Below are 26,175 nucleotides of genomic sequence, written 5' to 3'. Positions count from 1 at the left end.
CCAGGCTGGCCTCGAACTCAGAAATCTGCCTGCCTCTGCCTCCCAGAGTGCTGGGATTACAGGCGTGCACCACCACCGCCCGGATCCTTGTAAGATTTTTAACTCATGAAATATCAGAGGCAGGGAAACTGTGCAGCCAGTAAAGCCACCACTAAGTCGGGTGACCTGAATTAGGTACTGGATGTCACAAGGTGGAAAGAGAATGGCTTCCTCTACAAGGACACTGGTGGCACAGAACCACCTCCAAATACAAAGTAAATAAATGAGAGCATTAGGAACTGGGGGGATTGATGGATCTCACAAGGACAGAGTCCTTCCCAGCACGCACACTGGGCAGCTCCAGCCACTTCTAACTCCCGGGGCAGGGGAGTGATTTCCTGTCCTCTTCTGGCTTCTGCAGGCACACACACACACACATACACACACACACACACACACACACACACACACACTCTCGCGCGCGCGCGTGCACACACACACTCACACACACTCTTACTACACTCACACACACATACACACACCCCACACACATACACACACACACACTCACACACACACACTTATACACATACACCCCCCCACACACACATACATACACAGACTCACACATACACTCACACGCACATACACACACCACACACAGTCACACACACACACTTATACGCATACACCCACCCCCACACACACATACATACACACACTCACACACACACACACAATTTAAAATCTTTTTTTTTCCTTCAAGAGAGGGTTTCTCCAAATAGCTCTGGCTGTCCTTAAGAACTCCCTCTAGAGGGCTGGAGAGATGGCTCAGTGGTTAAGAGCACCGACTGCTCTTCCAGAGGTCCTGAGTTCAAATCCCAGCAACCATGTGATGGCTCACAACCATCTGTAATGGGATCTGATGCCCTCTTCTGGAGTGTCTGAAGACAGTTACAGTGTACTTAGATATTAAAAAAGGGATACCCAATGCCCCTCCCACAAAGAACTCCCTCTTTAGACCAGGCTGGTCCGCCTGCCTTTGCCTACTAAGTGCTAGGATTAAAGGTTTTCTTCACCATCAACTACCAGAAAATGAGACTGGGTGCTTTGTTTTGTGGATGTTTTGTTAAATAAATTTTTTAAAAAAAATTGGGGAGGGGGATTGGAGAGATGGCTCAGTGGTTAAGAGCACTGGCTGCTCTTCCGAAGGTTCTGAGTTCAAATCCCAGGAACCACATGGTGGCTCACAACCATCCATAGTGAGATCGGACGCCCTCTGCTGCTGCGCTGAACAGCTACACTGTACTGTATATGTAAATATAACAATAAATAAGTCTTTGGGCCAGAGAGAGCAGGGCCTGAGTGAGAAGAAAACCTGTCTGAAGGCAGCTACAGTGTACTTACATTTAATAAATAACAAATCTTTTAAAAAATGGGGGAGAAAAGGGCGGTAAAATCTAGCCTCACACTCTTCTCACAAAATTCAACCTGATTTCAATAACATTTCTCTTTACTGGTTTACCAGCTAGAAAAGCCACTAGCCCTTGGGCTAGGGAGTTGACTCAGCGTTTACTAGGCTTGTAGATCTTGTGGAGAATCCAGGTTTCCAGCGCCCACATGGTGGCTAACAATGATCTATGACTGCAGATTCCGGAGATCTGATGCTCTCATCCGACCAGCACAGGCACCTGGTGCTTCCATGGTGCGCAATACACATAAAATAAATGTAAAAGCATTAAAAGGAAACGCGATCTGGTCTAGCACTATCTAGTTAAAGCAGAACCCTCCTGCCCCACAGGTCAGAACGGAGCCTTTGCTGCCACCTGCTGAACATTTTACAAAATAGCCACACGGGGTCACCAAAAAAAAAAAAAAAAAAAAACAAAAAAAACAAAATAAAAAAAATAAAAACAAGATGAAACTTAAAGCTGGATGTCTTAGGTCAAATCTCAAATCCCAGAGCTCCCGAGGCTAAGCCAGGAAGATGGTGGCAAGTTCAAGACTAGCCTGGGAAACAAGATGAGATTCTGCTCAAAAAAAAATTTTTTTAAGCCGGGCAGTGGTGGCGCACGCCTTTAATCCCCGCACTTGGGAGGCAGAGGCAGGCCGTGGATTTCTGAGTTCGAGGCCAGCCTGGTCTACAGAGTGAGTTCCAGGACAGCCAGGGCTACACAGAGAAACCCTGTCTCCCAGAGTGGGGGTGGGGGTGGGGGTGGCGGCTCGAGCCTGCGATCCCAAGACAGAGGCAGAAGGGGGTGGAAGATGCTGGAGTGGTGAGGAGCAGTGACTGCTCTTCCGAGGACCCAGGTTCAATCCTCGGCACCCATATGGGTAACTCCCCTTCCAGATGATCTGCACAAATCACACAGAAATATGTAGCCAAAACACCAATGCACATAAAATAGAAATAGTTAAAAAAAAAAAAAAAAGACAGAGGCAGGAAGCTAGCTCGTGACCAGCCTGGGCTAAATAGTCCCAGGACCAGGCAATGATGCACATCAAGATCTTTAATCTTACAAAAAGAAAGAGGGGCTGGAGAGATGGCTCAGCGGTAAAGAGCACCGACTGCTCTTCCAGAGGTCCTGAGTTCAATTCCCAACAACCACATGGTGGCTCACAACCACCTGTAATGGGGTCTGGTGCTCTCTTCTGGTGTGTCTGAATAGAATAATGGTGTACTCTAATATGGTTTACCTGTATGCATAAAATAAATAATTTTTTTAAAAAAAAGAAAGGATATTGATCAATCGTGCGATCGTGCTTAGCTAGAACACAGAAAACCTGAGTTCAGTCTCCAGCACCACAAAAAACTGGGTGTAGGGCTTCACACCTGCAGTGTCCTCCCCCCACCCCCCAATTTGGGAGATGGGAAGCAGGAGCATCCTGAGCTAAAAGACTGTGCCCATGTCCCTAAATTAACTTTATAGGCCATCGACCTGCACCAAGCATGACAACCTGAATTCAATCCCAGGGACCCACAACGAGCAGGAAGAAAACCAACTCTCACAAATTTCCCTCCGACCTGCTGGTACACACCGTGCCACACAGACCCATACAAAGGCGTAGAGAGAGGTGTTTGCCTAATTGGCTCTTGATTGTGTCAATTAAAAAAAGGTGGAAGCCAATTGCTGGAAGAAGGGGAAAAGGTGGGACTTTCAGGTCCCAGGGAATTTAAGAAGGACTGGAAAGGAGTCGGATTGGCGAGCAAGTGGGCGGAAGAGAGCAGGCAGTGCGGGCGGTTATTGGCCGCTTGGCAAAGCTGGCGGCGAGGGTGAAGGTGAGGGTGAGGGCGGGGGCGAGGGCGGGGGCGGGGGCAGGGGCGAGGGCGGGGGCAAGGACGAGGGTGAGGGTGGGGTGAGGGTAAGGGAAGCGCGGGGCAGCCAGCAGCTCCTGGATCCCCCCCCCCCCCCAGTTGCGGGATAATCGTGACAGAGTTGGAGCTAGGGAAAAGGGAGAGGTCACAGCACGGGCTGCAGCACTTGGGCAAGAAAATAGGTTTTTTTCGTTTTGGTTTGTTTTTTAAGACTTTTATCTATTGTGTGTATGAGTACACTTTCACTCTCTTCAGACACACCAGAACTCAGGACCTCTAGAAAGAAGTCAGTGCTCTTGACCACTGAGACATAGCATGCTTTAAAATTACAGGCAACGCATACACACAGAAAATAAGTCCTGATACCTTTCATGCCAGCGCTCCAGAGGCAGACAGGAGGATCTCTTATCTAGACACCAGATTGGTCTACATAATGAGTGTCAGGATGGCCGGGCTACATAGAGAGACCCCGTCTCAGCTGGGCGGTGGTGGCGCATGCCTTTAATCCCAGTTCTTGGGAGGCAGAGGCAGGCGGATTTCTGAGTTCGAGGCCAGTCTGGTCTACAGAGTGAGTTCCAGAACAGCCAGGGCTACACAGAGAAACCCTGTCTCAGAAAGAGAAAGAGAAAGAGAAAGAGACAGAGAACGAGAGAGAGAGAGAGAGAGAGAGAGAGAGAGAGAGACCCTGTCTCAAAGTAAATAAGTAAGTTAATGAATAGATGGGTAACTTAAATGAAAATTTAAAACATTTAACTTGTCTGTATGTTCTAACCCTATCTCAAACAAATGAAAACCCACGGGGCGCGGTGAAACTGTCCACCAGGGAGCACTATACAATGACCATGAAGGGATGACGCTCGTGGAGTAGAGGCAACCCAGCCTCCTTTCCCCGGGAAAAGACTTCAATCTCAGGCTTTGGCGTGGGGTGGGGGTGGGGCACTGGATCCAGAATTACACAGACGCCTTTCTCTTTCTCAAGGGGGTCTTCATGTTTCGCCCCCAAGTCCGCTACTGTCGGAAAGCAGCGTTACACTTCCCACAGATGTAGAGTCGCAATGGATGTGGAAATGGACAGTGAGGTTGTTCTTGTAGCGGAAGCGTCTCCCACAATCCTTACACACATCCTTCTCCTTCGTGTGGACCTGACCGTGGCCCTGCGGGGTGGACCCGTGGGCAGACTCCATGCCGCAGACTGCACACGGGTAAGGCTTCTCCCCGGAGTGGACGCACTGGTGGTCTCTCTGGTCGGAGAACTGTAGAAAGGCGTGCTTGCACAAGTTGCTCTTGCAGGGTCTCTCTCCTGTGTGACCCCTGGTGGAGGTCAAAGGGAGACCCGTAATGAAACCTCTTCTTGCATTTGGTGCACTGAAACTGAGCGTGGCCAGCAGGGCTGTAAACCTGCTCTACAGGCTGCGGGGCAGCAGGCTGCAGGCTAGCAGCCCCTGGATTAGCAGCCTCTAGCCCATATTCCGTATCGCCCATATAGGAGGTCACTCCTTGGGAAGCGGGTAATTTAAAACCACAAAGACTCCGAGGATCCCTATTCAAGGCGGAATCTCTTTCCAGAATATGGGTGAAAGATGGCACAGCATCCGCAACAGTGTCTTCTTGGGGCACCCTTCACTCTGAGAGAGTCAGAGGGAAGAGATTCCTCATACAACATTTAAAATATGAAATGCTGTCTCAAAGAAAAAGTATTACATTATTTGATTATGGAAGGATGTGCTAGCCTAAGAATGTGGAGGTCAGATGACAATTTTTGGGTCCTTCTTTCCTGCCCACCTTACCTACTGAGACACGCGGTGCTATTCTGCTTGCCAGTCTGGCCCGCCAGAGAAGAAGCAGCAGAGGTGAGCCTGCGCACAGTACGCTGACCGCCATTGCTGGCTCTCGGCTCGCCCTGCTGTCGGCTCGCCCTGCTGTCGGCTCGCCCTGCTGTTGGCTCGCCCTGCTGTCAGGATGAGCTTTGTGGGACTCCAGGAGTGTCATGCTTCCCTGTGGACGCCTACAGGGGCCTCAGGAGCAACATGCTTGAAACCGTCCCACAATCCCTTGCCAGTGGGTCTGTCCGGGCACAGCTCGCAGAGGTAAGATGCTCTTAGTCCCCTGGCTTCTATTATCTGGCTCTGGGTTTGCCGTGCTGGCCTGCAGGGCAGGGCAGGGGTCACCAGGAACAACCAGCTTGGAACACACAACCACCACCAATCCCTTGCCAGTCAGGTCTACATGGGACACATTTGGCAGAGGTGATTCAGACACACACACACATACACACACACACACACACACACACACACACACACACACACACACACCATAACCCACCATATAAACAAACTGGTGTGTCTGAAGACAGCTATACTGTACTCATATACATAAAATAAATAAACAAATCTTTAAAAAAGGGCTGGAGAGGTGACTCAGTGGTTAAGAGCACTGACTGCTTTTTTCAGAGGTCCTGAGGTCAATTCCCAGCAACCACATGGTGACTCATAAACATCTGGAACGGGATCTAACGCCCTCTTCTGGTGTGTCTGAGGAGAGCAATGGTGTACTCTATACATAAAATAAATAAATCTGAGAGAGAGAGAGAGAGAGACTGAGAGAGAGAGACTGAGAGAGAAAGATTGAGAGAGAGAGAGAGAGAGAGAGAGAGAGAGAGAGAGGCGGTACAGAGCTAAACAGAATTCTCATAAGAATCTCTAATGGCCTAGAAACACCTAAAGAAACGTTCAACATCGTTGGTCATTGAGGAAACAACCCTGAGAGTCCACCTTGCATCCATTAGAATGGCTAAGATCAAAACCTCCAGCAGCAGCACTGGCGAGGATGTGGAGCAAGGGGAATCGCCCTCCATTGCTGGTGAGACTGCAAACCAGTGCAAACACTTTGGAAATCAGTTTGTAAATTTGGGAGTAGATCTACCTCAAGACCCAGCTATTCCATGCCTGGGCATAAAAAGATGTTCCACCGTACCACAAGGACAGTGCCATGTTCGTGGCAGCTTTATTTACAATAGCCAGAAACGGGAAGCAATCCAGATGTCCCTTAACTGAAGACTGGGTAAAGAAAATGTGGTTCCTTTACACAATGCAATACCATTCAGCTATTAAAAACAAACAAGGACATCAATACCTTTTCAGGCAGATGGATGGAGCTAGAAAATATCATCCTGACTGAGGTAACCCAGACCCAAGCACATGCATGTTCTGCACTCACTGAGAAGTGGCTCTTAGCCATGAAGTACAGGATTCCCAGGCTGCAATCCACAGACTTAAAGAAGCTACGTAACAAGGAGGGCCTGAGGGAGGATGCTTGCTTGCATCTCACCCAGAAGGCAGAAAAATACTTCAGAGGTGGGTGGACAGAGGTTACTAGATGGGGAGGGCACAAGGAGGGGAAGGGAGTGGGAATCAGGCGTAGAGAGAACTGAGGAGAGAGGGCCAGGAGAGTGACCAGAAATCAGCAGGGGAAGGAGGAATCCCTAGGACACGCCAGAGTCCTGAGAGAGGGCAGGCTCTGGAGAGCCTGTGGGTGTGGCTCCAGCTGAGACTCCTAGCAGAGGAGGACAGGGATCCTGAAGTGGCCTCCTCCTGTAGCCAGGCAGGACTCCCAGTGGAGGGAGGAGAACGCCAACCCCCCCCCCCCACACACACACACACAATCTTCAACCCAAAATCTGTCCTACCGAAAAGGAGTGCAGGAACAAAAATGGAACAGAGACGAAGGGAACAGGCAGCCCATGACTGGCCCAACCGGAGACCCAGCCCATGGGCAAGAACCACGCCCTGACACCATTAACTGCCTGAGAGGCTCTACTCAGGGGCTGACTGAAACAGATGCAAAGACCCAGTCAAACACTAGGGGGAGCTGGGGGAGTCTTGTAGAAGATTCGGGGAAGGATTGAGGAACCCAAAAGGGGTAGGGACCCCAAGATCAACAGAGTCGACTAAACTGGACCCTTGGGGGCTCCCAGAGACTGAACCACCAACCAAAGAACACACAAGGGCTGGACCTGGACCCCCACACATGTGGATCCCGTTCCCCTAACTGGCTGTCTCGTCTGGCCTCAGTGGGAGAGAATTTATTTGAAGTACCAGGATAGGTTGGTACCCAGCCCGGACCTCCCCCTTCTCAGAGATGATGGGGATGGGTAAAGGGTTGTGTGAGGGGGAACTGGGAGGAGAGGAAAGGGCTGTAATTTGGGATGTAAAGTGAACAAATAAGTTAATGGAAAAATATTGTATGCAAAATAATAAAAAGACCATTCCAACTGTAGCCGACTTGTCCAAACTCAACTCTGGTGTTGCCTAGGAACATGCCACCAACTTTTCAAGAGTGTTGGACAAGGGTAATTAATAAGTACCTGGTAAGTTCCACCTTACACTCACCAGGATCCAGTATCGGATGAACGTCCTGACCAACAAGCCTCTTCCCAGTCAGGAACTCAGTCACTTCCCAGGTTCTCCTCAGGTCTCAGGTAGCCTGGCTGTCTCCACTCAGGAATTATTCCCAGCAAAATGTCCTCTTCCTCAACAGAGGACGATTAAGAACAGTTATTGGTGTGTGTTTGTTCAGTGGAGAGATGGAGCACTGAAATCTGTCTGAATCTGGGGCACTACACTAACTCCTTTCCAGAGTTGTGGGGATATTCATACTTCTAGAGTCCACCTCTTCATCCCACATAAACGAATATTCTCTTATTTGTACATCTGTAGAAGTCATGTCTGGGTTCTTCCTTCCAGCCCCTTGTCCCCAAAAGTAAATATACCCTGGCCATATAGCTAAGTGATTCTCTGACCAAATAATAACTTGAATTATTTCATTTATTTTTAATCTACATTTGGCCATGTGGCTGGCTACCTGTGCTTGGTACCACGCCTCTCTCGCACCTTCCTTCCTGGGAAGCTCTCCCACCCCCAGACTCCTTCTGCTTCCTGGGTGTCCTGCCTTCAATTCTACCCTTTCCAATAGCCCACAGGGTTTGTTGATTGACAGGTGATGCATCCATACAATACAGTCTCTACAAACATCTGTCATTAATGTGTAACTACCATACCTCTAATCTCAAACTGGTTGTTACTTTACTTTTCTAAAAACATTCTTCCCTGCCCTTGACTCTATAAGCAAAATGCCTTTCAACCTTGGCGATACTAAGATTTAGGGCATTAGCCATTAGGGACTGGAGACGATATGGCTCAGAGATTAAGATCACTGACTGCTCCTGAGAATGACCTGGGTTTGCACCCACAAAAGAAGGCTCAGAGACACCTGTAACTCCAGTTCTAAGGAGTTCTAACACCCTCTTCTCACCCCTGAAGGCACCAGGCACACACATGGTGTGCAGATACACATGTAAGAAAAATACCCCCACATATAATAGGACAATATAATTGAATGGTTTTGACGGGGGGGGGGGTGGGGAGGGAAGGTCTCCTCTGATTCACATTGTGGACTTTGAAATGACAGTGATAGGCACCGTTAGTAAAATCTCTTAGCCAGTGGTAGTGTCCCACGCCTTTAATCCTAGCAGTCAGGAGGCAGACGCAAGCAGCTCTCCAGTTAGAGGCCAACTTAGTCTACAGAGCAAGTTCCAGGACAGCCGGCGCTACAGAGAAACCCTGTTTTGAAAAACAAAGCAGAAAGATTCTAAGAGGCAGATGTGGGGTGGAGATGGGGGTAGGGAGGGGAGGGTGAAAGGTCCGGGATAGGGGGTGGAGGCGTTGGTGACAGGAATAAAGCCAAGTCTTCTGGACAGGGCTGGACAGCGGAACTCACGAACTTAGCAGCGACGGTGACCTTTACAACACTCAGCCAATCACATTCCAGCAATGAGTGGGCGGGGCGCAGGAGTCCCCGCCCCTGGAGGCGGAGCTCGACGGCTTCGCGGGCCTGGGAGTTGGGTTTTTGTGATCCCTGATCTACCTCACACCGGGCTGTGTGGGAAGCACAAACTAGATTCAGGGGAGGGAGGTTAGTTTTCAGAGAGGGGCAGGAAGCTGCGGGGCGGGGTGACGGCACGGATCTGGAGAGGTTAAGCGGGAGCATGGAGAGTGCAAAAGTGAGCTTTCCTCGTGGCTTCAGCCCTGAAAGACTGCTGGAGGAGGAACCGCCCTCCTTCCATTCCCCGCGGCTTCATTCCTCACAGCCAACCCTCTGCCTAGGTGGCTAGCCTGAGCTATCTCACGGGCCGCTAATTTCTTAGAACAGATAGCTCCTGGATCTCAACACACTGCTGTAGGACGAGCAACTTCTGGCCACTGTGTGTGCTTCCGCGCTCTCCCTGCGTTTGCTATTTTCTCTCTCTCCCTTTGCCCTGGGCAGCAGCCAATTTCAAGAGGGAGTTGGGGGTGGGGTGGGGTGGGGCGGGGTGTGACTCCTGGCACTGCCGTTTGTCCTTCCTCTCTGCCAAAGGGCCTCCTTTCCCTCCTGCATCCCACGGACCACCGAGCACTCGAGTCTCTCCGTCTTCACCGCACTTCCCCTCCACCCCACGAGCCTCACATGCACCTTTTGATCACAGCCCCTGTTCCTTCTTGTTCGAGTGAAGGAATGGCGTGGATGACAGCTGTCGGGCTGCTGCTTCCGTTGTGTGACCTCAGATCTGGGGGAGCAGGAGGAAGACGACTCTCAAGGAGGATAAAATGACGAGAACGTGTAAATGGCTTTCCTGGGACCGAGAAGGGAGGATGGGAGGTGATGCCGTCAGGCCAAAGGACAGAGGGCTATGGGATGGACACCTAGAGCAGGTGTGGTTACCTAGAGACCACAGGGAGGGGAACAGCCAAGAGGAAGGAGGCCCAAAGACACCCCCATTAGTCATTCTCTCTCGTCCAGAATATTTTTTTCATTTTGTTTATGTGAATACGTGTCTGTACACGTATGTGTCGGGACTATGCAGGTGCCTGCAGAAGCCAGAACGGGGTGCCAGATCCCCTGGAACCAGAGTCACAGGGAAGTGGCGCGCCACCAGACAGGGATGCCGGGAACTGAATTAGGGTGCCCTGCAAGGGCAGCAGGCACTCTTAGGCCTCGAGCCAGTTCTCCAGTCGCCTCATTTCCACATTTCTTCCCAATATCCTCTACTCTTCCACACCCTCTCACATGTCTCTTCATCTCAAAGAATGTCCCAGGTATGGGAGCTGCTGTCTCTCTCTGTCACCAGGAGGGGGAGCCAAACTCAGGCCGACCCAGGCCATGGCTGTACCACTGTCGTGTGCTGAGAGCAGGCCCCTGGGGTGATGCTGCCTAACTGAGTTTCATCTCACAGTCCCTCTGTCTCTGTTCTTTAAGTTGCATATGATTTACTACTGATAAAGTCAACTCGAGCTTCGCCTCTGCTTCTAAAAGGAAGTGTTTATATTATTACTTCTACCTCCCCTCCCTCGAAAGCCCCTACCCCAGCCCACCCGTACACCCTTTCCTGAGCTCATGGGTATTCCAAAGGAGACATAGAAATGTGAAGACGTAAAGCTAATGTCCACAAATGAGGGGAAACGTGCGATGTTTGCCTTTCTCGGTCTGGATTGCCTCACTGGCAATGATTTGATTCCAGCTCCATCCATTGACCTGTGAATTTCACAGCTTTGTGTCTCTAACAGTTGACTAGCCATTGTGTACATGTATATTTTCGTTGTTTGATGGACATCATTGGTTAATGGACATTGTCCTAGGGTTTTACTTCTGTGAACAGACACCAAGACCAAGGCAGCTCTTATAAGGACAACGTTTAATTGGGGCTGGCTTACAGGTTCAGAGGTTCTGTCCATCGAGGCGGGAGCAGGGCAGCATCCAGGCAGGCATGGTGCAGGAGGAGCTGAGAGTTCTACATCTTCATCTGGAGACTGCCAGGATAAGGTGTGCCCACAGTGACACACCTACTCTAACAAGGTTAAACTTCCTAACAGTGCCACTCCCTGGGCCAAGCATATACAAACCATCACAGACACCTTCTGGCTATAAACAGAGCAACAATGACCACGGGCAGCAAGCGTCTATAGTCTATAGTTAAGGCGGTATAGTCTTCTGGGTGTGTGCCCACGAGTGTGCAGCTATTTTCGGATCTTGCTGGCTACTTCCACAGTGGTCGCACTAGTCTGTACTTCCACCACAATGAGTGTGTGCTCATTATTAAACACAAACACCAGCACTTGGCATCTGTTCTCTGTGTAGCCCTGGCTGTCCTGGAACTCACTCTTTAGACCAGGCTGGCCTCGAACTCAGAAATCCACCTGCCTCTGCCTCCCCAGGGCTGGGATTAAAGGCGTGCATGGCCACCAACCGCAGCCCCGCCCCCCACCGCTGCCACCACAGGCTGGAGCTTGCATCTTTAATCTGGCCTTTTGTGATGTCTTTGAAAGGAATGTAAGATTCCTATTAAGCCAAACCAGTTTTTCCTTTTTCTCTCCCTGAATTGGAGGGAGTGTAAAGAAACTTGTATAGAAAACTACCAAATTGTCCAGGTGGTGGTGGCGCACGCCTGTAATCCCAGCACTCTGGGAGGCAGAGGCAGGCGGATTTCTGAGTTCCAGGACAGCCAGGGCTACACAGAGAAACCCTGTCTCGAAAAAACCAAATCCAAAAAAGAAAGAAAGAAAGAAAGAAAGAAAGAAAGAAAGAAAGAAAGAAAGAAAGAAAGAAAGAAAGAAAGAAAGAAAGAAAGAAAGAGAGAGAGAGAGAAAGAAAGAAAGAAAGAAAGGAAGGAAGGAAGAAAGGAAGAAAGGAAGAAAGAAAAGAAAGAAACGTGTATAGAAAACTACCAAGTACAGGACAGAGTTGGGCATGAGGTGTTTGAAAACAAAAGGCAGATGGCTGAGTGACCTTACTGCCTCAGTCAGGGCTGCATCACCACCTTGGTCAGCAGCAGGTACACAGGCAGCCTCACCGCACTCTTCCCCTCAGCCAGGGGTTGCAAAAGCAGACCTGGACAAGCTGTTCGCTTGAGTGATACCTGTCGGCCAGAAAGATTTTGTTAAAAGATTATGATCATGTAAAATTGCAGTCAGTACTCAAAGCTTCTAGAAAAATATTTTTTGAAAAATAAACTAAATGCCTTTATTAAAAAAAATGAGCTATGAAAATGGGCGGTGGTGGCGCACACCTTTAAAACTAGCACTCAGGAGGCAGAGGCGGGTGGATCTGTGAGTTTGAGTTTGGCCTGGTCTACAGAGTGAGGTCCAGAAAAGCCAGTGCTACACAGAGAAATCCTGTCCCAATACTACTACTACTACTACTACTACTACTACTACTACTACTACTAATGTTGTTATTATCATGTGAATAATTATGCTGTTAAATAATATACAACAGTATATTATATAGTATATAGTAAGACATAAAACATTGTATAAGTAATTATTAATAATTATTTATTATTGTGTCTGATGTCACAGGTCTGTAATCCTAGCTACCAAGAAGACTGAGGCACGAGGATCCCAAGTTCAAGACCATCATGGGCTAGAATGAGTTCTGAGACCCTGTCCCAAAGTTAAAAAACAAAACAAAACTGTAAAACAGGGCTGAGAATGTAACTGACTCAGTAGAAACATTCTTTTGAGGGGCTGGAGGCCCTAGGACCAATCTCTAGTACGGAAAATAAATAAATAGCTAGGTAGGTAGATAGACAGGCAAACAAACAAATGACCTAAGAAGCAAACAAATAAATCCAAAAAGCTGATATAGCAAAAACAAGTTGCAACGAAGAGACTATTACAGGGACTGAAGAGATGGCTCAACAGTTAAGAGCACTGGCTGCTCTTCCAGAGGACCCAGGATCAATTCCCAGCACCCACATGACAGCTCACAACTGTGAATCAAGTTCCAGGAGGTCTCACACCCTCATACAGACACACACGCAAGCAAAACACCAATGTGTTTAAAATTTTTTAAAAATCGTATTAAAAAAAGAAATTTTGCCAGGCGGTAGTGGGCGCCATCTTTAATCCCAGCATTTAGGAGGTAGAAGCAGGCTGATCTCTGAATTAGTGGCCAGCCCAGCGAGTTCCAGGACAGCCAGGACTGTTACACAGAGAACCTTATTTTGAAAAACAAACAAACAAACAAACAAACAAAAAGAGATCATCTCACATTAAGAACAACTTCATTTATTTCAGGGTTGTAATAACAAAATTCCTTGTAAGTTTTTTTGTTTTTGTTTTTTTTTTTGGTTTGTTTTTTGTTTTTTGTTTTGTTTTGTTTTGTTTTGTTTTGTTTTTGGTTTTTTCGAGACAGGGTTTCTCTGTGTAGCCCTGGCTGTCCTGGAACTCACTCTGTAGACCAGGCTGGCCTCGAACTCAGAAATCTGCCTGCCTCTGCCTCCCAGAGTGCTGGGATTACAGGCGTGCACCACCACCGTCCGGCTCCTTGTAAGATTTTTAACTCATGAAATATCAGAGGCAGGGAAACTGTGCAGCCAGTAAAGCCACCACTAAGTCGGGTGACCTGAATTAGGTACTGGATGTCACAAGGTGGAAAGAGAACGGCTTCCTCTACAAGGACACGGTGGCACAGAACCACCTCCAAATACAAAGTAAATAAATGAGAGCATTAGGAACTGGGGGGATGGCTCAGCATACGATGGATCTCACAAGGACAGAGTCCTTCCCAGCACGCACACTGGGCAGCTCCAGCCACTTCTAACTCCCGGGGCAGGGGAGTGATTTCCTGTCCTCTTCTGGCTTCTGCAGGCATACACGCGCACACACACACACACACACACACACACTCGTGTGCACACACACTAACACACACACACTCTTACTACACTCACACACACACTCACACACACATACACACACCTCACACATATACACTCACACACACACACTTATACGCATACACCCACCTATACACACAAACATACACACACTCACACACACACTCACACGCACATACACACACCCCACACACACTCACACACACACACACTCACACACACACACTTATACGCATACACCCACACACACACATACATACACACACACTCACACACATACACAATTTAAAATCTTTTTTTTTCCTTCAAGAGAGGGTTTCTCCAAATAGCTCTGGCTGTCCTTAAGAACTCCCTCTAGGGGGCTGGAGAGATGGCTCAGTGGTTAAGAGCACCGACTGCTCTTCCAGAGGTCCTGAGTTCAAATCCCAGCAACCATGTGGTGGCTCACAACCATCTGTAATGGGATCTGATGCCCTCTTCTGGAGTGTCTGAAGACAGTTACAGTGTACTTAGGTATTAAAAAAGGGATACCCAATGCCCCTCCCACAAAGAACTCCGTCTACAGACCAGGCTGGCCCGCCTGCCTTTGCCTACTAAGTGCTAGGATTAAAGGTTTTCTTCACCATCAACTACCAGAAAATGAGACTGGGTGTTTTGTTTTGTGGATGTTTTGTTAAATAAATTTTTAAAAAAAATTGGAGAGGGGGATTGGAGAGATGGCTCAGTGGTTAAGATCACTGGCTACTCTTCCGAAGGCTCTGAGTTCAAATCCCAGGAACCACATGGTGGCTCACAACCATCCATAGTGAGATCTGACGCCCTCTTCCGGTGCGCTGAACAGCTACACTGTACTGTATATGTAAATATAACAATAAATAAGTCTTTGGGCCAGAGAGAGCAGGGCCTGAGTGAGAAGAAAACCTGTCTGAAGGCAGCTACAGCGTACTTACATTTAATAAATAACAAATCTTTTAAAAAATGGGGGAGAAAAGGGCCGTTAAATCTAGCTTCACACACTTCTCACAAAATTCAACCTGATTTCAATAAGATTTCGCTTTACTGGTTTACCAGCTAGAAAAGCCGCTAGCCCTTGGGCTAGGGAGTTGACTCAGCGTTTACTAGCACTTGTAGATCTTGTGGAGAATCCAGGTTTCCAGCGCCCACATGGTGGCTAACAATGATCTATGACTGCAGATTCCGGAGATCTGATGCTCTCATCCGACCAGCACAGGCACCTGGTGCTTCCATGGTGCGCAATACACATAAAATAAATGTAAAAGCATTGAAAGGAAACGCGATCTGGTCTAGCACTATCTAGTTAAAGCAGAACCCTCCTGCCCCACAGGTCAGAACAGAGCCTTTGCTGCCACCTGCTGAACATTTTACAAAATAGCCACACGGGATCACCAAAAAATAAAAAAATAAAAAAAAATAAAAAAAAATAAAAAAAAATAAATAAAATAAAATAATAAAAACAAGATGAAACTTAAAGCTGGATGTCTTAGGTCAAATCTCAAATCCCAGAGCTCCCGAGGCTAAGCCAGGAAGATGGTGGCAAGTTCAAGACTAGCCTGGGAAACAAGATGAGATTCTGCTCAAAAAAAAAAATTTTTTTTAAGCCGGGCAGTGGTGGCGCACGCCTTTAATCCCCGCACTTGGGAGGCAGAGGCAGGCGGTGGATTTCTGAGTTCGAGGCCAGCCTGGTCTACAGAGTGAGTTCCAGGACAGCCAGGGCTACACAGAGAAACCCTGTCTCCCAGAGTGGGGGTAGGGAAGGGGGTAGGGGTGGGGGTGGCGGCTCGAGCCTGTGATCCCAAGACAGAGGCAGAAGGGGCTGGAAGATGCCGGGGTGGTGAGGAGCAGCGACTGCTCTTCCGAGGACCCAGGTTCAATCCTCGGCACCCATATGGGTAACTCCCCTTCCAGATGATCTGCACAAATCACACAGAAATGTGTAGCCAAAACACCAATGCACATAAAATAGAAATAGTTAAAAAAAAAAAAAAAAAAAAAAAGACAGAGGCAGGAAGCTAGCTCGTGACCAGCCTGGGCTAAATAGTCCCAGGACCAGGCAATGATGCAAATCAAGATCTTTAATCTTACAAAAAGAAAGAGGGGCTGGAGAGATGGCTCAGCGGTAAAGAGCACCGACTGCTCTTCCAGAGGTCCTGAGTTCAATTCCCAACAACCACATGGTGGCTCACAACCACCTGTAATGGGGTCTGGTGCTCTCTTCTGGTGTGTCTGAATAGAATAATGGTGTACTCTAATATGGTTTACTTGTATGCATAAAATAAATAAATTTTTAAAAAAAGAAAGGATATTGATCGATCGTGCGATCGTGTTTAGCTAGAACACAGAAAACCTGAGTTCAGTCTCCAGCACCACAAAAAACTGGGTATAGGGCTTCACACCTGCAGTGTCCTCCCCCCACCCCCCAATTTGGGAGATGGGAAGCAGGATCATCCTGAGCTAAAAGACTGTGCCCATGTCCCTAAATTAACTTTATAGGCCATCGACCTGCACCAAGCATGACAACCTGAATTCAATCCCAGGGACCCACAACGAGCAGGAAGAAAACCAACTCTCACAAATTTCCCTCCGACCTGCTGGTACACACCGTGCCACACAGACCCATACAAAGGCGTAGAGAGAGGTGTTTGCCTAATTGGCTCTTGATTGTGTCAATTAAAAAAAGGTGGAAGCCAATTGCTGGAAGAAGGGGAAAAGGTGGGACTTTCAGGTCCCAGGGAATTTAAGAAGGACTGGAAAGGAGTCGGATTGGCGAGCAAGTGGGCGGAAGAGAGCAGGCAGTGCGGGCGGTTATTGGCCGCTTGGCAAAGCTGGCGGCGAGGGTGAAGGTGAGGGTGAGGGTGAAGGTGAGGGCGGGGGCGGGGGCGGGGGCGGGGGCGGGGGCGGGGGCAGGGTGAGGGTAAGGGAAGCGCGGGGCAGCCAGCAGCTCCTGGATCCCCCCCCCCCCCCAGTTGCGGGATAATCGTGACAGAGTTGGAGCTAGGGAAAAGGGAGAGGTCACAGCACGGGCTGCAGCACTTGGGCAAGAAAATAGGTTTTTTTCGTTTTGGTTTGTTTTTTAAGACTTTTATCTATTGTGTGTATGAGTACACTTTCACTCTCTTCAGACACACCAGAACTCAGGACCTCTAGAAAGAAGTCAGTGCTCTTGACCACTGAGACAGAGCATGCTTTAAAATTACAGGCAACGCATACACACAGAAAATGCGTCCTGATACCTTTCATGCCAGCGCTCCAGAGGCAGACAGGAGGATCTCTGATCTAGACACCAGACTGGTCTACATAATGAGTGTCAGGATGGCCAGGCTACATAGAGAGACCCCGTCTCAGCTGGGCGGTGGTGGCGCACGCCTTTAATCCCAGTTCTTGGGAGGCAGAGGCAGGCGGATTTCTGAGTTCGAGGCCAGTCTGGTCTACAGAGTGAGTTCCAGAACAGCCAGGGCTACACAGAGAAACCCTGTCTCAGAAAGAGAAAGAGAAAGAGAAAGAGACAGAGAACGAGAGAGAGAGAGAGAGAGAGAGAGAGAGAGAGAGAGAGAGAGACCCTGTCTCAAAGTAAATAAGTAAGTTAATGAATAGATGGGTAACTTAAATGAAAATTTAAAACATTTAACTTGTCTGTATGTTCTAACCCTATCTCAAACAAATGAAAACCCACGGGGCGCGGTGAAACTGTCCACCAGGGAGCACTATACAATGACCATGAAGGGATGACGCTCATGGAGTAGAGGCAACCCAGCCTCCTTTCCCCGGGAAAAGACTTCAATCTCAGGCTTTGGCGTGGGGTGGGGGTGGGGCACTGGATCCAGAATTACGCAGACGCCTTTCTCTTTCTCAAGGGGGTCTTCATGTTTCGCCGCCAAGTCCGCTACTGTCGGAAAGCAGCGTTACACTTCCCACAGATGTAGAGTCGCAATGGATGTGGAAATGGACAGTGAGGTTGTCCTTGTAGCGGAAGCGTCTCCCACAATCCTTACACACATCCTTCTCCTTCGTGTGGACCTGACCGTGGCCCTGCAGGGTGGACCCGTGGGCAGACTCCATCCCGCAGACTGCACACGTGTAAGGCTTCTCCCCGGAGTGGACGCACTGGTGGTCTCTCTGGTCGGAGAACTGTAGAAAGGCGTGCTTGCACAAGTTGCTCTTGCAGGGTCTCTCTCCTGTGTGACCCTTGGTGGAGGTCAAAGGGAGACCCGTAATGAAACCTCTTCTTGCATTTGGTGCACTGAAACTGAGCCTGGCCAGCAGGGCTGTTAACCTGCTCTACAGGCTGCGGGGCAGCAGGCTGCGGGCTAGCAGCCCCTGCATTAGCAGCCTCTAGCCCATATTCCGTATCGCCCATTTTAGGAGGTCACTCCTTGGGAAGCGGGTAAGTTAAAACCACAAAGACTCCAAGGATCCCTATTCAAGGCGTAATCTCTTTCCAGAATATGGGTGAAAGATGGCACAGCATCCCCAACAGTGTCTTCTTGGGGCAGCGCGGCGCCCTTCACTCTGAGAGAATCAGAGGGAAGAGATTCCTCATACAACATTTAAAATATGAAATGCTGTCTCAAAGAAAAAGTATTACATTATTTGATTATGGAAGGATGTGCTAGCCTAAGAATGTGGAGGTCAGATGACAATTTTTGGGTCCTTCTTTCCTGCCCACCTTACCTACTGAGACACGCGGTGCTATTCTGCTTGCCAGTCTGACCCGCCAGAGAAGAAGCAGCTGAGGTGAGCCGGCGCACAGTACGCTGACCGCCATTGCTGGCTCTGGGCTCGCCCAGCTTTCGGGTCGCCCTGCTGTCGGCTCGCCCAGCTGTCGGCTCGCCCAGCTGTCAGGAGGAGCTTTGTGGGACTCCAGGAGTGTCATGCTTCCCTGTGGATGCCTACAGGGGCCTCAGGAGCAACCGGCTTGAAACCGTCCCACAATCCCTTGCCAGTGGGTCTGTCCGGGCACAGCTCGCAGAGGTAAGATGCTCTTAGTCCCCTGGCTTCTATTATCTGGCTCTGGGTTTGCCGTGCTGGCCTGCAGGGCAGGGCAGGGGTCACCAGGAACAACCAGCTTGGAACACACAACCACCACCAATCCCTTGCCAGTCAGGTCTACCTGGGACACATTTGGCAGAGGTGATTCAGACACACACACATACATACACACACACACACACACACACACACACACCATAACCCACCATATAAACAAACTGGTGTGTCTGAAGACAGCTATAGTGTACTCATATACATAAAATAAATAAACAAATCTTTAAAAAAGGGCTGGAGAGGTGACTCAGTGGTTAAGAGCACTGACTGCTTTTTTCAGAGGTCCTGAGGTCAATTCCCAGCAACCACATGGTGACTCATAAACATCTGGAACGGGATCTAACGCCCTCTTCTGGTGTGTCTGAGGAGAGCAATGGTGTACTCTATACATAAAATAAATAAATCTGAGAGAGAGAGAGACTGAGAGAGACTGAGAGAGAAAGACTGAGAGAGAGAGACTGAGAGAGAGAGATTGAGAGAGACAGAGAGAGAGAGAGAGAGAGAGAGGCGGTACAGAGCTAAACAGAATTCTCATAAGAATCTCTAATGGCCTAGAAACACCTAAAGAAACGTTCAACATCGTTGGTCATCGAGGAAACAACCCTGAGAGTCCACCTTGCATCCATTAGAATGGCTAAGATCAAAACCTCCAGCAGGAGCACTGGCGAGGATGTGGAGCAAGGGGAATCGCCCTCCATTGCTGGTGAGACTGCAAACCAGTGCAAACACTTTGGAAATCAGTTTGTAAATTTGGGAGTAGATCTACCTCAAGACCCAGCTATTCCATGCCTGGGCGAAAAAAGATGTTCCACCGTACCACAAGAACAGTGCCATGTTCGTGGCAGCTTTATTTACAATAGCCAGAAACGGGAAGCAATCCAGATGTCCCTGAACTGAAGACTGGGTAGAGAAAATGTGGTTCCTTTACACAGTGCAATACCATTCAGCTATTAAAAACAAACAAGGACATCAATACCTTTTCAGGCAGATGGATGGAGCTAGAAAATATCATCCTGACTGAGGTAACCCAGACCCAAGCACATGCATGTTCTGCACTCACTGAGAAGTGGCTCTTAGCCATGAAGTGCAGGATTCCCAGGCTGCAATCCACAGACTTAAAGAAGCTACGTAACAAGGAGGGCCTGAGGGAGGATGCTTGCGTGCATCTCACCCAGAAGGCGGAAAAATACTTCAGAGGTGGGTGGACAGAGGTTACTAGATGGGGAGGGCACAAGGAGGGGAAGGGAGTGGGAATCAGGCGTAGAGAGAACTGAGGAGAGAGGGCCAGGAGAGTGACCAGAAATCAGCAGGGGAAGGAGGAATCCCTAGGACACGCCAGAGGCCTGAGAGAGGGCAGGCTCTGGAGAGCCTGTGGGTGTGGCTCCAGCTGAGACTCCTAGCAGAGGAGGACAGGGATCCTGAAGTGGCCTCCTCCTGTAGCCAGGCAGGACTCCCAGTGGAGGGAGGAGGACTCCAACCCCCCCACACACACACACAGACACAATCTTCAACCCAAAATCTGTCCTACCGACAAGGAGTGCAGGAACAAAAATGGAACAGAGACGAAGGGAACAGGCAGCCCATGACTGGCCCAACTGGAGACCCAGCCCATGGGCAAGAACCACGCCCTGACACCATTAACTGCCTGAGAGGCTCTACTCAGGGGCTGACTGAAACAGATGCAGAGACCCAGTCAAACACTAGGGGGAGCTGGGGGAGTCTTGTAGAAGATTCGGGGAAGGATTGAGGAACCCAAAAGGGGTAGGGACCCCAAGATCAACAGAGTCGACTAAACTGGACCCTTGGGGGCTCCCAGAGACTGAACCACCAACCAAAGAACACACAAGGGCTGGACCTGGACCCCCACACTTGTGGATCCTGTTCCCCTAACTGGCTGTCTCGTCTGGCCTCAGTGGGAGAGAATTTACTTGAAGTACCAGGATAGGTTGGTACCCAGCCCGGACCTCCCGCTTCTCAGAGATGATGGGGATGGGTAAAGGGTTGTGTGAGGGGGAACTGGGAGGAGAGGAAAGGGCTGTAATTTGGGATGTAAAGTGAACAAATAAGTTAATGGAAAAATATTGTATGCAAAATAATAAAAAGACCATTCCAACTGTAGCAGACCTGTCCAAACTCAACTCTGGTGTTGCCTAGGAACATGCCACCAACTTCTCAAGAGTGTTGGACAAGGGTAATTAATAAGTACCCGGTAAGTTCCACCTTGCACTCACCAGGATCCAGTATCGGATGAACGTCCTGACCAAAAAACAGAGACGCCTCTGCCTCTTCCCAGTCAGGAACTCAGTCACTTCCCAGGCTCTCCTCAGGTCTCAGGTAGCCTGGCTGTCTCCACTCAGGAATTATTCCCAGCAAAATGTCCTCTTCCTCAACAGAGGACGATTAAGAACAGTTATTGGTGTGTTTTTGTTCAGTGGAGAGATGGAGCACTGAAATCTGTCTGAATCTGGGGCACTACACTAACTCCTTTCCAGAGTTGTGGGGATATTCATACTTCTAGAGTCCACCTCTTCATCCCACATAAACGAATATTCTCTTATTTGTACATCTGTAGAAGTCATGTCTGGGTTCTTCCTTCCAGCCCCTTGTCCCCAAAAGTAAATGTACCTTGGCCATATAGCTAAGTGATTCTTTGACCAAATAATAACTTGAATTATTTCATTTATTTTCCTCTACATTTGGCCATGTGGCTGGCTACCTGTGCTTGGTACCACGCCTCTCTCGCACCTTCCTTCCTGGGAAGCTCTCCCACCCCCAGACTCCTTCTGCTTCCTGGGTGTCCTGCCTTCAATTCTACCCTTTCCAATAGCCCACAGGGTTTGTTGATTGACAGGTGATACATCCATACAATACAGTCTCTACATACATCTGTCATTAATGTGTAACTACCATACCTCTAATCTCAAACTGGTTGTTACTTTACTTTTCTAAAAACATTCTTCCCTGCCCTTGACTCTATAAGCAAAATGCCTTTCAACCTTGGCGATACTAAGATTTAGGGCATTAGCCATTAGGGACTGGAGACGATATGGCTCAGAGATTAAGATCACTGACTGCTCCTGAGAATGATCTGGGTTTGCACCCACAAAAGAAGGCTCAGAGACACCTGTAACTCCAGTTCTAAGGGGTCTAACACCCTCTACTCACCCCTGAAGGCACCAGGCACACACATGATGTGCAGATACACATGTAAGAAAAATACCCCCACATATAATAGGACAATATAATTGAATGGTTTTGACGGGGGGGGGGGGAGGGAAGGTCTCCTCTGATTCACATTGTGGACTTTGAAATGACAGTGATAGGCACCGTTAGTAAAATCTCTTAGCCAGTGGTAGTGTCCCACGCCTTTAATCCTAGCAGTCAGGAGGCAGAAGCAAGCAGCTCTCCAGTTAGAGGCCAACCTAGTCTACAGAGCAAGTTCAGCCGGCGCTACAGAGAAACCCTGTTTTGAAAAACAAAGCAGAAAGATTCTAAGAGGCAGACGTGGGGTGGAGATGGGGGTAGGGAGGGGAGGGTGAAAGGTCCGGGATAGGGGGTGGAGGCGTTGGTGACAGGAATAAAGCCAAGTCTTCTGGACAGGGCTGGACAGCCGAACTCACGAACTTAGCAGTGACGGTGACCTTTACAACACTCAGCCAATCACATTCCAGCAAGGAGTGGGCGGGGCGCGGGAGTCCCCGCCCCTGGAGGCGGAGCTCGACGGCTTCGCGGGCCTGGGAGTTGGGTTTTTGTGATCCCTGATCTACCTCACACCGGGCTGTGTGGGAAGCACAAACTAGATTCAGGGGAGGGAGGTTAGTTTTCAGAGAGGGGCAGGAAGCTGCGGGGCGGGGTGACGGCACGGATCTGGAGAGGTTAAGCGGGAGCATGGAGAGTGCAAAAGTGAGCTTTCCTCGTGGCTTCAGCCCTGAAAGACTGCTGGAGGAGGAACCGCCCTCCTTCCATTCCCCGCGGCTTCATTCCTCACAGCCAACCCTCTGCCTAGATGGCTAGCCTGAGCTATCTCACGGACCGCTAATTTCTTAGAACAGATAGCTCCTGGATCTCAACACACTGCTGTAGGACGAGCAACTTCTGGCCACTGTGTGTGCTTCCGCGCTCTCCCTGCGTTTGCTATTTTCTCTCTCTCCCTTTGCCCTGGGCAGCAGCCAATTTCAAGAGGGAGTTGGGATGGGGTGGGGTGGGGTGGGGCGGGGTGTGACTCCTGGCACTGCCGTTTGTCCTTCCTCTCTGCCAAAGGGCCTCCTTTCCCTCCTGCATCCCACGGACCACCGAGCACTCGAGTCTCTCCGTCTTCACGGCACTTCCCCTCCACCCCACGAGCCTCACTTGCACCTTTTGGACGCAGCCCCTGTTCCTTCTTGTTCGAGTGAAGGAATGGCGTGGATGAGAGGCTGCCGCTTCCGTTGTGTGACCTCAGATCTGGGGGAGCAGGAGGAAGACGACTCTCAAGAAGGATAAAATGACGAGAACGTGTAAATGGCTTTCCTGGGACCGAGAAGGGAGGATGGGAGGTGATGCCGTCAGGCCAAAGGACAGAGGGCTATGGGATGGACACCTAGAGCAGGTGTGGTTACCTAGAGACCACAGGGAGGGGAACAGCCAAGAGGAAGGAGGCCCAAAGACACCCCCATTAGTCATTCTCTCTCGTCCAGAATATTTTTTTCATTTTGTTTATGTGAATACGTGTCTGTACACGTATGTGTCGGGACTATGCAGGTGCCTGCAGAAGCCAGAACGGGGTGCCAGATCCCCTGGAACCAGAGTCACAGGGAAGTGGCGCGCCACCAGACAGGGGTGCCGGGGAACTGAATTAGGGTGCCCTGCAAGGGCAGCAGGCAATCTTAGGCCTCGAGCCAGTTCTCCAGTCGCCTCATTTCCACATTTCTTCCCAATATCCTCTACTCTTCCACACCCTCTCACATGTCTCTTCATCTCAAAGAATGTCCCAGGTCTGGGAGCTGCTGTTTCTCTCTGTCACCAGGAGGGGGAGCCAAACTCAGGCCATGGCTGTACCACTGTCGTGTGCCGAGAGCAGGCCCCTGGGGTGACGCTGCCTAACTGAATTTCATCTCACAGTCCCTCTGTCTCTGTTCTTTAAGTTGCACATGATTTACTACTGATAAAGTCAACTCGAGCTTCGCCTCTGCTTCTAAAAGGAAGTGTTTATATTATTACTTCTACCTCCCCTCCCTCGAAAGCCCCTACCCCAGCCCACCCGTACACCCTTTCCTGAGCTCATGGGTATTCCAAACGAGACATAGAAATGTGAAGACGTAAAGCTAATGTCCACAAATGAGGGGAAACGTGCGATGTTTGCCTTTCTCGGTCTGGATTGCCTCACTGGCAATGATTTGATTCCAGCTCCATCCATTGACCTGTGAATTTCACAGCTTTGTGTCTCTAACAGTTGACTAGCCATTGTGTACATGTATATTTTCGTTGTTTGATGGACATCATTGGTTAATGGACATTGTCCTAGGGTTTTACTTCTGTGAACAGACACCAAGACCAAGGCAGCTCTTATAAGGACAACGTTTAATTGGGGCTGGCTTACAGGTTCAGAGGTTCTGTCCACCGAGGCGGGAGCAGGGCAGCACCCAGGCAGGCATGGTGCAGGAGGAGCTGAGAGTTCTACATCTTCATCTGGAGACTGCCAGGATAAGGTGTGCCCACAGTGACACGCCTACTCTAACAAGGTTACACTTCCTAACAGTGCCACTCCCTGGGCCAAGCATATACAAACCATCACAGACACCTTCTGGCTATAAACAGAGCAACAATGACCACGGGCAGCAAGCGTCTATAGTCTATAGTTAAGGCGGTATAGTCTTCTGGGTGTGTGCCCACGAGTGTGCAGCTATTTTCGGATCTTGCTGGCTACTTCCACAGTGGTCGCACTAGTCCGTATTTCCACCACAATGAGTGTGTGCTCATTATTAAACACAAACACCAGCACTTGGCATCTGTTCTCTGTGTAGCCCTGGCTGTCCTGGAACTTACTCTGTAGACCAGGCTGGCCTCGAACTCAGAAATCCACCCACCTTTGCCTCCTGAGTGCTGGGATTGAAGGTGTCTGTCACCAACGCCTTCCCCTCCCCCGCCCTTTAAATCACAACCATTACAACTAGGCTAAAATAACCTCAAAGTCACTTTAACTTGCATTTTCACTGTTGGGCAAAGATGCTGAACATTTTAAAGATGTCTCTCGGCCACTGTGTTTAACCTTTGGAGAACTCTGTGTCTGGCCTCACTTTTTAAACTGGCTTGTTTTCACAATGCTTGCTCTTTAGCTCCTTACATATTCCGGGGACTTAGTGCCTAGAGCTATCAGTGCTCGGTTCAGAGAGTCCTTTCCTGGGCCAGTGAGCTCAGGCCGGTTCCCCATCTTCTCTCTTATCAGATTCAAGGTATCTGGTCCTACGTTGATGTCCCAGCCCTTCTGGAGGTGAGTTTTATGCAGGGTGTTGGATATGGGTCTATGTTCGTTCTATTTGTGGTTGTCCAGTGTGACCAGCACCACCTGTTGAAGATGCTGTCTTCCCCCCAGTATGTATCGCTGGCCTTTACGGGTTCTCAGTTCTATGTCAGCAGCAGGGAGTCTGTGTTTGTGCCAATGCGACGTTACAGATACTGATGAACTGAACTTGGCTGCTGCGTTACCCATGGGTTTGTCTCAGACAAGTACAGCGTTTTCACTGTGTACTTCAGGTTATTGTCAAATGACCTTCCCATTCCTCCATGCCCCTCCCAGTAACTCGAAAGCCTGCAGCTGACAATGCGACTTCTCCAGTCTGTCCCCACTGCACAAGACTGACATCTGAACACCAAGTGCTGCCATGCAAAGTACGGCATGGGCGTGGACCCCGAGCTACACCTACACTTTGCACCGATGTCCTGGTGTGGTTTTCAGAACTAGGGTTCGTTAGCCACGTTAGGATGGGCACTGAGCCTGGCTGCTTTGTCAGAGGTGGCTGGTGTTATGTGCATCTACACCTTTACGAGGCTCTGAAACAGAGTAGCTGTAAAATTTTGGAAAAGCCAACTAGATACGTTTCCCAGTCATCTGCCGTAAGAACGGGAA

At 49.4% G+C, this 26,175-nt stretch overlaps 2 pseudogenes; both read right to left on the bottom strand.

Moving 5' to 3' along the window:
* Positions 1-4,246: 4,246 nt before the first annotated feature.
* LOC127673437 (zinc finger and SCAN domain-containing protein 5B-like) lies at positions 4,247-4,903 on the bottom strand (annotated as a pseudogene).
* Positions 4,904-17,853: 12,950 nt separating this feature from the next.
* Positions 17,854-25,946, bottom strand: LOC127673359 (zinc finger and SCAN domain-containing protein 5B-like; annotated as a pseudogene).
* Positions 25,947-26,175: the final 229 nt, after the last annotated feature.

The sequence above is a fragment of the Apodemus sylvaticus genome, chromosome 1, assembly GCF_947179515.1.
Source record: "Apodemus sylvaticus chromosome 1, mApoSyl1.1, whole genome shotgun sequence".
NCBI lineage: Eukaryota > Metazoa > Chordata > Mammalia > Rodentia > Muridae > Apodemus > Apodemus sylvaticus.
The sequence above is the reverse complement of the archived record's forward strand: the minus strand, read 5'-3'. Positions and strand labels throughout refer to the sequence as shown.